Below are 12342 nucleotides of genomic sequence, written 5' to 3'. Positions count from 1 at the left end.
TGGGAGGGTGGCTCAGCAGAGAAGCTCACACTTGAGCAGGTGCTCCAGTGTTTTCCAGTCTCTTGGGTTCTCGAAGTATAGATGTTTGAGCCATGCTGGGTTATGGTTCCTACTCTCTAGTGTCCTGTGCTACTATGGCACATTCTTAGGCAAGAGAACTAGAAGGTCAGCCTAGGAAGATGGCATTTAGAGTCAAAATTGGAGGCCCAGAGGGGATGGTGGAAGACGACAGAGCCTCCAGGGAGGCCTGGACTGGTAAGGTGTCTCACTTGACTCAGTCGGGAGTTAGCAGAATAGTCCCATCAAGAAAGAGAAGATCCAGGTTAGAGCTGGGCTCTCTCTCCTTTGGGGTTGTGCTCTGTCCTGGGCCCCTTCCCTGCTAGCACCTGAGAGGCAATGAGTTTCCACGGTGCACTTAGCTGGTACCCACAGAAGCTCCTGCCCAGAAAAGTGGCTGTCGTTACCATGTTGGAAGATGATCTATCTCTTAATGCTCACTTTCATGAAACTGCTAAGTGGAGCCCACGACCGCTGGCGGTCTCACGCACGCTTCCCGGCACTCGCCTGTAGACGCCTAACAGAGACCTGGATAAAATATTTAATACAAAAGACCTCATTTTAGCTCTCCTGGAGGCTGAGACAGCAGCAAGGATAAGAGCCGAGCTCAGTGCTACGCACCCCGTGACCCCTCTGTTACTCATTAAGCAACTGAGCCAGCCTTATTGATGTTTTACTGTCTGGGAAAACACCTGACAAAACATGAACGCTTTTGCAGGGACAGAAAAATCACGATGCATGCTCCCCAGAAGAAATACCCACCTAGCTCTGGCCGTCAGACTAACCCAGGCTTCACGGCTCAGACAACCCTACTTTCATCTTTTATGCGTGTGGGGGGTGGGGTGGGGAATGAGGGTCCCTGGGGACAACACAGCCACCTCCTACTTGGCTTAAAACACTTCACATTCTAGCAGGGCTTAGATCAGACAGACAACAGCCTTGGAGCATCGAGGACATGTGACTTCATGGTGATGGGAATTGGGGGAGGGAGCTAACAGCTCCTGTGCTTTCTCCCTGGGTCTCTGTTGTGCTTTTATTGTCCTTAACACACTGAATTGTAAAGGAAAGAAAGAGCAAACAAGTAGCTGGGGAGCTCTGTGAAAATATTTAACCCGAGCTTGGTGCGACAAGTAAAAAGCTTTGCCAACAGCACAGTTGTGTTGTTGCTCGGAGAGGCCCTTGGGAACCCAGCGCTCCAATGTCCCATTAACCACAGCTCAGCACTGGCTGGGAACACCAGTGGCACCGTTCATCCCACCACACAGTGATCTCATCAGTCAGACTGTGAGACACAGACCCTGGAGGGAAGGTAGTGGGAGACGTGGGTACTAAATCCTGATGAAGTCCTGGACTCAGGAGAGACTGGGTGAGTCCTCTGGGAATTTGAACTTCAACAGACCATCTGGGCTTGGCTGATGGAGAGCCTGTTCCATGTCAGGTGGAAGAGAAGGTGGCAGGTTGAAAACAGCCTCAACTATGCTAATCCTTATGGTGACCGGCAAAAGACTGCTTGCTCCTCCTTACGGTGACCAGCAGAAGATTGCACGTCCTGCTGCTGAGACCCAGTCTTTGTGTGTGTGTGTGTGTGTGTGTGTGTGTGTGTGTGTGTGTGTGTGTGACTGCATTTTCCAAAACAACTTGAACCTGTGTCCTGCTTTTCTCCAAATGTGTAGATGGGACTCAAGCAGCCTCGGCCTCTGCTTCAGTGCAGCCCTGCCCTGGTAAGTGTAGCAGGAGATGCACCTGGAGCCACACAAGCTGCACTGAGGCTGGACAGACACTAGAGGGCGAAGGCTGGAAGATTCCCTAGCCCTCCACTGACACCCGTTTTGATTTCTAAACTAGGGAGGAAAGCATAGTAGGTCTAAACCAGAGATTCTCAATGGGTGGGTTCCAACTCCTTGGTGGTTGCAGGACTCTTTGTAGGGGTCGCCTAAGACTATCGGAAAACGCATATATTTACCTTACGATTTGTAACAGTAACAAGATTACAAAGTAGCAATGAAAATAATTTTATGGTTGAGGGGGTGTCACCACGACATTAGGGGCTGTATTAAAGGGTCACAGCATTAAAAAGATTGAGAACCACTGGTCTAAACTCAAGTAAGTCCTTAGTGTAAAATGCACAGGATTTGAGCCCGTTTGGAATATAATGGGTTAAATCCGGCAGGCTGTGGACACTGCTCACCCCTGTTTCTCTTTCCTCTTTCCATGTGGTTGTAGGGAAATCTCGTATTATATATGCAAGTAGCTGTCATCATATTTCTGGTGGACAGCACTGGGCAGTGCCAGAGACTCTGGAGCTGACCAAACAGGGATCCTACTCATGGCAATTAGCACCCTACGGCATCCTTTGCTCACTTCACTCACCGATACCACGAGTCAAAGATAGTGCGGTCCCATCTGAAGTCCTCCTCAGTTCCACAGACCTAGCCTGCAGGGCTACCTTGGATGATGGGGCCATGTGAAGCCAGCTGTAAGGGTCCCAAAGCCTGACCCCAGCCAGGGAGGCAGAAGGCTGCAGTAAGAGAGGTAGTCTGAGTGGGACAACAGCCAGCCCCCAGTGAGAGCTATGGGAGGGAGGCTAGGGTGTTACTGGGTACCCACATGCAAACTCAGACTGCCATCTGAGACACAGATCCCATGTCACAGCTAGTCACTGCAAACCCTTCCTGACTCCCAAGCCACTCCCAGGAGCTTACACTCCCCAAAGCCACAATGACTGTAAAAAAAAAGGGGGGGGTGGTGGTGGTGCGGGGAGGCAGAGCCATTGAAATGACTCTGTGGGTAAAGCCACCAGCCACCAACCCTGATGACTTGAGTTTAAGGCTGGGAACTCACGTGGTAGAAGGAGAGAACCGAATCCCACTAGTTGTGTCCTCTGACCTACATACATACACTGTGACACTTGCCCGTCACACACAAATTAATCCATACATGTAAAACTTAAGCAACAAAGTAAAAGTATAGAAAAAGGAGTAAGGGGCATCTGGCAAGGCTGCATGGGAAGCCCCGCCCTGCACCGCCGACCTCTCTCCTTCTGCTCTCTCCCAAGGCTGAAAGGCCCCCACATGAGTTGGGGAACCGAAGGAGGTGGAAAAAAGAACAGGAAACCCCCAAGAACTTTCTTTCTTACCGGAAACTGCTACTGTAACAGGAAGGGGGCCATGTGGGTGGCTCTCCTCACTAAGCTAGGCTCATCTGGGTCACACCCACTTCAGTCACCCAGGAAGTTCCTACTCACACCCCGCAGCTTGTTCAGACACAAACATCCCGCCACTCCTTGGGGGACAGATTTCCCAGACTCCACGGTCACTCTCCCCAACACCCTGATGGCACTTCTGATCTTCTATTAAGACTTACACTTGTAGGACATCATTATTTTGGTTTTCCTCTCATTGGACCCTGGTAAGCATGTTTCAGCCCCAGGGCCTTTGCATCTGCAGATCATGCACCTCTCTGCCCTTCCTCCTGTCTGTGTCAGAGAGGGTCATCTCTTCTGTACTGGTGCTTCCTCTTGGAGAGGCCTCCAGGATTAGCATCAATTCACAACTGTTTTCAAACTCTGATCCTGTTTGTTTTTGGAGCACTTCTTCAAACCAGGCCACTGAACTCTCTTTTCTTTTCATGTGTGTGTGTGTGTTACACACCCTCATGCACACACACACATGCACCCTTATGCACGTACACACATACATGCTTGTCCATGCAGGATATAAAGGTTGACATGAGAATGTCTTTTTGTCATTTTTTTCTTTTCTTTACTCTGCCCTTCCCCCAAGACAGGGTTTCTCTTTGTAGCCCTGGCTATCCTGGAACTCACTCTGTAGACCATGCTGGCCTCAAACTCATAGAGATCCACCTATCTCTGTTTCCCGAGTGCTGAGATTGAAGGTGTGTGCTAGCACTGCCCACCTGTCTTTTTTTTTTAATCTTGTTTTTAAAAATTTCTATTTGCACATATGTCTGTGTGTGTCTGTATGCCATGTACTTAGAGAGGTGGGAAGAAATCAGAGCCCTGGAGCTGGAGTTACTGATGGCTCACAGAGCTAGATGTGGGTGCTGGGAACTGAACTCATGTCCTCTGGGAGAGCAGACTTGTTCTTAAGCACAGAGCCAGCTCTCAGGCCTTAGAATCCTGCCCCCTGTTTTTGAGTCAGGGCCTCTCTCTGAACTCAGAGAGTACTAGTTACCATTTTGTCTAGACTAGCTGGCCAGAAAGACCCTGAGATCGGTTCCTGCTGTCTCCATTCCATAGTGCTGGGTTACAGGGCACAGGGCCATATGTGGCTCTTTACACGGGTGCTGGGGATTTGAACCCAGGTCCTCATGCTTACAAACAGCGAGCACTCCATCTCTCAGACTCTCGGGCACTGCATTTCTGTATTTAATAGTTTGCCACCGTGAACCCCCACAGTCCCCCCAAACAGGGCAGGGTACACGCACTGTTTGATAACTGCGAGTTAGGGCTCCATGACATTTCAAAGGCTCAGTGTGAGGCCCAGGAGACTCTTCCTACCCTCCTGAGGGCTCTAACACTCTGTGACCTCTAGGGTTAGGGATTAAGGAAGGAATGTGAGGGATGTGGGTGGCTTAGTCTTCTAGAAAGCTCTATTCTGCCACAATAGTGACAGCAGAGCAGACACTCAGGAATGTGTCACACTAGGGGCTGCCCACTAGTTAGAAGCTGATGTTCCCTCCTTTTGGACAGCATCCTGGTTATGGGGTCCCAAGTAAGGCTTCCTGTTCCTTCCCAAGAGGTCACTATCATCAAAGATGCTCTGGGTGATGCCTGGGCTGCCACAGTAAGCATCACTAGACCTTTTAGAGGCCTCTGCTCCTATGTGGGACCAGCAGGACATTTGGGCAGCCAGTTCCCTGAAGTGGAGGAGGGGAAGGCAAAAAAAAAAGCAATGTGTGGGTGAGTGCCAGCACCAGAGCTAGGGAGAATATACTGCCCGGCAGAACACGACAGCTGCCCAGTGAGGAAGTGATAGTATCCCCACAGAGACAGAGGTCTGGCCAGCTAACATGGAGCACAATCCAATCACACTAGGAACTGGCAATAGGGATAGCTGGAAAGACATGAACGGCAGGGCAGGCCCTAACGTTCCTCACCAAATGTCCAGCTTTATAGAAACCTTGGAGAATTATCCAGTGAAAAATCTCAGGACACAATCAATGTTCAACTGCCCAGTGAAGCTCAAGGCTGAGCCAGAGGAACAAACACCTATGTCACACAAACAGTCTTATTCCTGTGGACTGAGTACACACTCTGTGTTTTTGAGACAGGGTCTCATGTATCCCAGGCTGGACACTGAACTCATTATGTAAAGGTTAATGATCTTGAACTCCTGATTCTCCCGCCTCGATTTCCCAAGGACTGGGATTAGAGCTATGCACTGCCACATGCATTTTGTACAATACTTAGGGACAGAATTTAGAGTTTTGTGAATCTTAGTCAAGCATGCTACCAAGCCAGCTCCAGCCTATCCTCCCTCCTCTCCCTCCTATTTTCTTGTGACTTTTTTTTTTGAAGACAAGGTGTGTAGCCCTGGCTATCCTGGAACTTGCTCTGTAGACCAGGCTGACCTTGAACTCACAGAGATCCATCTACCTCTGCCTCCCGAGTACTGGGATTAAAGATGTGCCCTGCCACTACCTGGCTGTGATAATCTTTCTATACAGCCCAGGCCAGCCTTGAACTCAGGACACTCCTCAGTCTGCTGAAATTATTGGAGTACAGCATGCCTTATGTGTGCTTTCGAAGGGTATGTAAGACATTTACTGCGAGCAGGAGTGGGGCAGAGACCTCCATTTTGTTCCCCCAGCCCCTCTACAGATGGATGTCTTGTGCAGTCAGCCCTGGTGGGATGGTGACAGCAGGGGCTTCTCTACCTTGCTGCCCAGCACCGAGACTTAGGTTGGCATGCTGGCCCCAGGCTTGCAGCACATTCTTTGGGGCTCCTGGGCCGGCTATGGAATGACTCACACGTGGGCTCCTGACTGGGTGGGATGACAGTTCATATCAACTCTGCTCTGAAGCTGCAGGCCAAGAAGCCAGCATCGGCCTTTCCCCAGTGGACAGGGGGAGGGCACAGGGCCTCTAGGACTGGCTCTGCATGGCCAATGACTCAGGCTGCCCTGGCCAGTGGCCAGCACCCAACACTCTTGGGAGGGCCCAGCAGTAACCCCAGGGTGCTGAGCCAGGCCTAGCATCAAGCAGGGTAGAATATGTCTCATTGCTCCTGACTGAGCCTCTCTAAAAGGAACTGCAGTTAATTGCGTCAGGCCGCAATGGGACACACAGATTTGGTGGTCCCAGGGTCAATCCCTGCACACAGCCTTCCCTTCTAGTCCTATGTTCTTGGCTAGCTCAACTTCTTTGAGTCCTGGCTCCGTAGCTATAAACTGAGAGTGACGGTTCCTGTGTGTTGAGTTTATAACATAACTATTTCTCTGAAAGGAAGGGAAGCAGAAGCTATAAGGAGATGGAGACAAACTGAAACACGAGGCAGATGCTTGGTGGTGAAATTGGGGGTCTTTTACTATGAAAGACCCCTGGCTTGGGGGACTTTTACTACGAAAGACCCCTGGCTTGCTCAGGGAGCTCCATGAGAGTACTGCACCCTGTGAGGTGGGAAGCCACAGACCTGGAAAGCTTGTCTTGCAGGTCACGCTGAGTGCAGTGGCATTAAAAACCGTGTCCTGTGCTGGCAGAGAGCCTGGGGTCACAGTGATCTGGACACATCCCTGGGGTGGGGCCAGTGACTGTCTAACTCTAGTACTTCAAAGAGGAAATGAGGGGAGGGAAGGAAGGATGTAGTCAGGCAAACATCAGGGCAGGGACTGCAGAGGCTCATGTTGCTGAGGGGCAGGTCTAGTACAGGGGCCCAAGCACCAAGGGCTTGCTTGACACAGGGGTGGGGCTTCGGGAGGATTAAGGCCCCTTCTCTTATGGCAGCATGTATACTAGGAAGTCCTACTGCTTGGGAATATGAGTGTGAGGGATAGGGACCCTCAGGCAGTGACTTACTTCACAACATATATGTTTACATAGCTTACACACACAGACACACAGACAAACAGACACGCACGCATGCATGCATGCACACACACCACACCACACCACATAATGTGTTACCTCAATGACTACTCAAAAGCTCCCATCCCTTCTGCTCCAGTGAGAGCCCTGGACGAACAGCTGTTAGAGGGAGGACTCCTCAGAGCACCACATAGGTCTGCAGAAGATTTGCCCCCTGGGAACTTGCTATTCTTACACACAAGAATATGAGCCATTTGCTCATTCATCCAGTCACCCCTTCAACCTCTGTTTATACCTTTACCAAGTGTGCACGGATTTGGCCTGAAGATGTGCTGAGATGGCCCTCACCTTGGGCAGATGGAGAAGATGCTGACTGAGTGGACAGGGAAGAGGGAGCCTCAGAGGGGGCCTCAGTGCGCTCAGAGGCGAGTCACTATGAAACAGAGAAGAGCAAGGACATGTGTTACCTGAGGTATATCTACCTGGGGGTGGGGGTGGCAGTTCATGGGGTCAGACTCAGGGGCTCCTCACAGCTGCTAAGTTTCAAAAGCTCACTCATAGTCTCAGGTTTCAGAGAGACCGCCATCAGAAAGTCTGTTTCTGTTACCCAGCTCTGGGTCCGTTACCTCTCTAGGAATACTAAGGGAGATGATGAATGGCTCACAATCCACAATACTACTCAACAAAAACAGACCAGTGCAGACTGGGGCAGAACAACACAGAAGAGTCTGGAACGGTAAGGAACAGTATGAGAGGAATGGAGGAACGGATGATTGTAGGGTGTGGGGAGGAGGAGAGGTTAGGGAAAGAAAGAGAAAATAAATACCACCAAACCCAAGGGATTCAGATTCATTTCTCGAAGGTTGGTTCAAGTTGGGTGAAAGCCGGAATAAAAACCTGAAGCTACAGAGGTAAAAGCCTGGGATCTAGACCCATCTGTAATGACGGATTAGAACGCTTGCAACTAGCCCAGGTATCCTGATCACTGCCAGCCTCGGAATGGTCTGGGAGGGCACTTTCTGACACACGTACTTTCTCCAAAGGCTTTTGATCAGTGCAGCCCTGAGCAGATAGACCCCAGCTCTAAAATGCGACTCCTCCACAGGACAGGCTGCTATGGTACATGAGAAGGCTCTTTCCCTTCCTAGACATGAATGCTACTTCCCCACCCTCCTGGCTGGCAGGTTCATTGCTCCCAGCACATTCTCAAAGACAGCAGAGCTACATTCTCCCAAGTCTCTGACTGAGTGATGCCTAGATTCCCACCTCATGGTTCCCCGTGAACTGGAGCAGTAGGATTCATGTACCCTCAGTGAATGAACTTCGGCCACATTCTAATAATACGCCTTGGGCAGAAGCCAACCAAGAGAGATGCCACCTTAAATGTTAGATGGGGTGGCTATGTGTTAACCCAGGGAATCTGTCCTCAGGGCAAGGGACCCCTATGACAGGTGGATCCCAACGAAGATTGTGGATTTGGGGCTGCAAGCAAAGCTCCCCTACCCATTCCACAAATTAGTTTTTTTTTTCTTTAAGCTCAGAAGAAAGCCTCCAGGGAATCGCTCATGAGCTATTTGACTCATGGCTAATGTCTTTGGGAAGAAATAAAAACAGTAAGTCATGCTCATTAAACCATCGTCGCTCTCCCTTCCTTGCAGAGAACGCTTGGCAGGGGAATGCGATGTGCCCAGGCAGCTGCAATCTTGAGTCCAGGAGGGAATGTGTTTATGAGGAATGGTGTGGGCAGCTTGGAAAAGCCACCTTTGGCCATTTTGAATCTTGCTACCACAGGGCCAGATGTCACAAGTTACACATGGAGCCTCTGAGCCATGCAGAAACCAGACTATGAAGTTCCAGTGACAGGCATTAACTGAATGCCTACTATGTGAAGCCCCAGAAACAGGCACTGACTGAATGCCTACTAAGTGAAGCCCCAGTGACAGGCAACAACTGAATATATACTATGTGATGCCCCAGTGACAAGCATTAATTGAAGACCTACTATGTGAACCCCCAGAGCAAAGCAAGGGGCACGCACAGCTGTGTGAGATGCTCACTGCTGGCTGCACAAGAGAGGCCTGGGCCCTTTTCTTCTACACGGTGCCTGTGCCCATTCTGCCAAATACAGTATCCAGGTAGGTGGTGCGCAGAGGGTGAGTTTCAAGATGAACTAACTGCTCCCCTCCCAACCCCCAGGGCACAGGGCTAGGTTCCAGTTCCCCAGGGCACAGCTGGGACTGATCTCATGACCAATTAACATAACACAGGAAGGCCGAGGTAATTGTCTCATGGGAGGAAGGAAGTTAGGGAGGGAGGGAGGGAACAGGCTGCCTGGGCACTCCTTAGATCCCTGAAGACCCAGCCACTGACAGTGGCTCTGCGGCCCACAGGCACTGTCCTCACCCAGGCTTTTATATCTGTCACTCACCCCTACTTCTGCACCTCTCTGTATGATCGGGTCCAGCCTGCCCCACCAACCCCTGCCCCCTTTTTAAGATCAGGGCCTCACTTTCCCTAGACAGGCTTCCAACATGCAGTGTTGCTGAAGCTGATCTTGACTTTCTGATCCTCCTGATTCCATCTCCTGAGTGTTAGGATTACAGGGGTGTGTGTGTGTGTGTGTGTGTGTGTCCCCAACCCATCCTTTCTAAGCCATAGTCTTAACTCCAGCCAAAGGGTAGGCTTTCTGGAGACCTGGAGACCCGAGCAATTGCCAACAGTCAAATATTTGTTAAGGGTCTCCTGTGTCCTCAGTATTTCTAGCCTGAAAGTTGACACACTGGGTTGAGGAAGTCTAAGACCATTCAAAAGATCAACTAGAGAGAAACAGGAAACATGGGCGGTCTCAGGAACTCAGGAACTTGTACCCAGGGTGAGCCAGGGGATGGGAAAGAAAAGGATTGATGTGGACCCTACCTGGAGAGGCCAGGCCATAGGTCGGAGGTTTCTGAGCTGGCTCAGCTCTGGTTGAGAGACTCCAGACCTCTTGCCCATAGGTATGGACTAGCTCTCAAAGGAGTCCCTTGCTCTGTCCCGTTAGGGTCACTGAATCCAGGGAACTGGCAGTTAAATTGTTCTCTAAGTAGCCAAGATCTGGGCTGGTTTTGCTTACCCAGGGTGTTAGCTCACACTGAGCCTGGTCTAAGGCAAGTACTCAAGAGAGGGGATGGGGTAGGTTTCCCTGTGAAAGCAGGGGTTCCCATCCCTCTGAGAATTCCACTGTGAACCAGAAGGCCAAGTGCACCATAGTTGTGTGTGTTCTCCCAACTGTCAACACTGCTCTCCAGGCACAGCCTCCCAAGATTAACTTAGAGAGGACATTGATACTGCCAAGTCATTGTTGTCCTAAAAATAAGCCCAGACTTTCAACACAGGAAAGATTTCCCGCCCCTTTAACCATGACAGTTCCCATGGGAATCTACTCCAGGAAAGCCAGGGTGGTCTGCTGCCTGAGACGCCACCTAGGACCTTCCAGCTCGTCATCTCTAGGTAGGAATCATTACAGAGTGGGCCAGCTTTGCTGCTCTTTCCTTCAGCACACCCAATCTCCAGCCATCAACCCAGAATTTTCTAGAGAAGTGGTTCTCACTCTTCCTAATGCTGTGACCATTCAATACAATTCCTCATGTTGTGGTGGTCCCCCCCTCAACCATAAAATGGTTTTTGTTGCTACTTCATACAGTAGTTCTGCTACTATTATGAATCATAATGTAAATATCTTCTTTGCAGGATAGCTGATATGTGACCCTTTCGGGGGTCGTGATCCACAGGTTGAGTGCCGCTCTTCTAGAAGATGCTATTCGCCAAAGAGCCCTCTGTGCAACACTGCCCTTTGAGACCTGTACGCAGAGGGCATTATCTACAAACCCCAGAGCTGTCTGTCACTCAATACAAGCTGAGCTCTGAGCTGCAGGCTGTGACTCATTGCACCCCCATCTGTCTGACCCATCTTCCTATACTCTCCGGCCACGCAGATCTCCGCTGCTTCTGTCTCCATTCCTGTGGCTGCCACTGGGCCTTTGCTCCCACACCTCTTCAGGTACTCTCCTTGCTTTCATCTCTTAGCCTCCCTGGAATACTTTATCCAGAAGGGAAGCCTCTACATACACTAACCTCTTTCCAGCATTACTTTTTCTCCATATTACAGAGTTCAGGGGCCCAAGCTTTACTTTGCCATTAGAAACCAGAGCCCTCAAGCTCCCTGGGGACAATACATGCTGAGCATGGCCATACTGCTTGCCAGGGTGCACAGCTAGCATCAAGGCTGGGCCCCAGACTTGTACATGCCTTCATCCACAGGCAGGTGGGTGGGAATGGAGGGGGTGGCCATCATCAGAAGGGTCTTTTGTGCATCCTCTGACCTCTGACACCACGGCAAAGTTCTGACATCAAATTAGAAAGAACTAAGTGACCCAGACTCTTCTCATTCAGTGCCAGGGTGCATGTGTGTGGCTACTGAAGATTCACTGGGTGTATACACCAAAGCAACAAGGGCCTCGGGATGAGAAGAGACCCTATAGGTGTATACACCAAAGCATCAAGGGCCTCAGGATGAGAAGAGACCCCATAGGTGTATACACCAAAGCATCAAGGGCCTCAGGATGAGGAGAGACCCCATAGGTGCATACACCAAAGCATCAAGGGCCTCAGGATGAGGAGAGACCCCATAGGCTTGAACTTCTACTTGTCTGACCTCTTTGTCTGCTCCAGCTTCCAGACATCAGTTCTCAGGCTTGGCTGGACCCTACCATGTACCTGTGCACTTGTGGCAGCTGGAGTCGAGCACCCTGGGGCTGGGAGGCACGGATGCAGGTGGCGTTCAGTAATGCAGACTCAGGAATTGCTCGTTCTTTAGCCCCAGCAGTGCACGCCATATGCCATTTTGTCTGTTTGAGAGGACCCAAAGACCCTCTATCCTAAGATTTGGACCCTTTTCTGGGTATCTCTTTCAGACTCACTGATAACCTGACAGAGTATTCAGGGAACGTGGGGGAGTGAAGAACAAGGCAGTAGGAGATATCCACTCCCTCAGGAAGATGAAGGCAGGAAAAGGTAGTCCACCCACAGGAAGTCCTGAGGACACACAGGAAGTCCTGAGGACACCCTGTGCCCTGGAAAACCCTCTATGAATGCAGTAGGAGCTTGGGTGTCTGGGGGTGGGGCAGCCACACCCAGGTCTGCTGGGAGCTGCTGGTCTAAGTCTCTAGGGAGCTAGTAGCTGCATTTACCAGAGCCACGGA

General features: G+C 50.6%; 1 protein-coding gene across 3 annotated transcripts in view; it reads right to left on the bottom strand.

The window, feature by feature from the left end:
* Hpcal1 (hippocalcin like 1) overlaps positions 1 to 12342 on the bottom strand; it is a 104301-nt gene that overhangs the window by 12494 nt on the left and 79465 nt on the right. For 2 of the 3 annotated variants that reach the window (XM_028777775.1, XM_028777773.1), the window contains one exon: positions 7451 to 7535. The exons of the other annotated variant lie outside the window; for it this stretch is intronic. The gene's annotated coding sequence lies outside the window, so the exon portion shown is untranslated. The remainder of the gene's footprint in view (positions 1 to 7450; positions 7536 to 12342) is intronic. 3 annotated transcript variants of the gene reach the window in all.

Source organism: Grammomys surdaster, unplaced genomic scaffold (assembly GCF_004785775.1).
Source record: "Grammomys surdaster isolate TR1022 unplaced genomic scaffold, NIH_TR_1.0 314, whole genome shotgun sequence".
Lineage (NCBI taxonomy): Eukaryota > Metazoa > Chordata > Mammalia > Rodentia > Muridae > Grammomys > Grammomys surdaster.
This window is presented reverse-complemented; position numbering and strand designations above follow the sequence as displayed.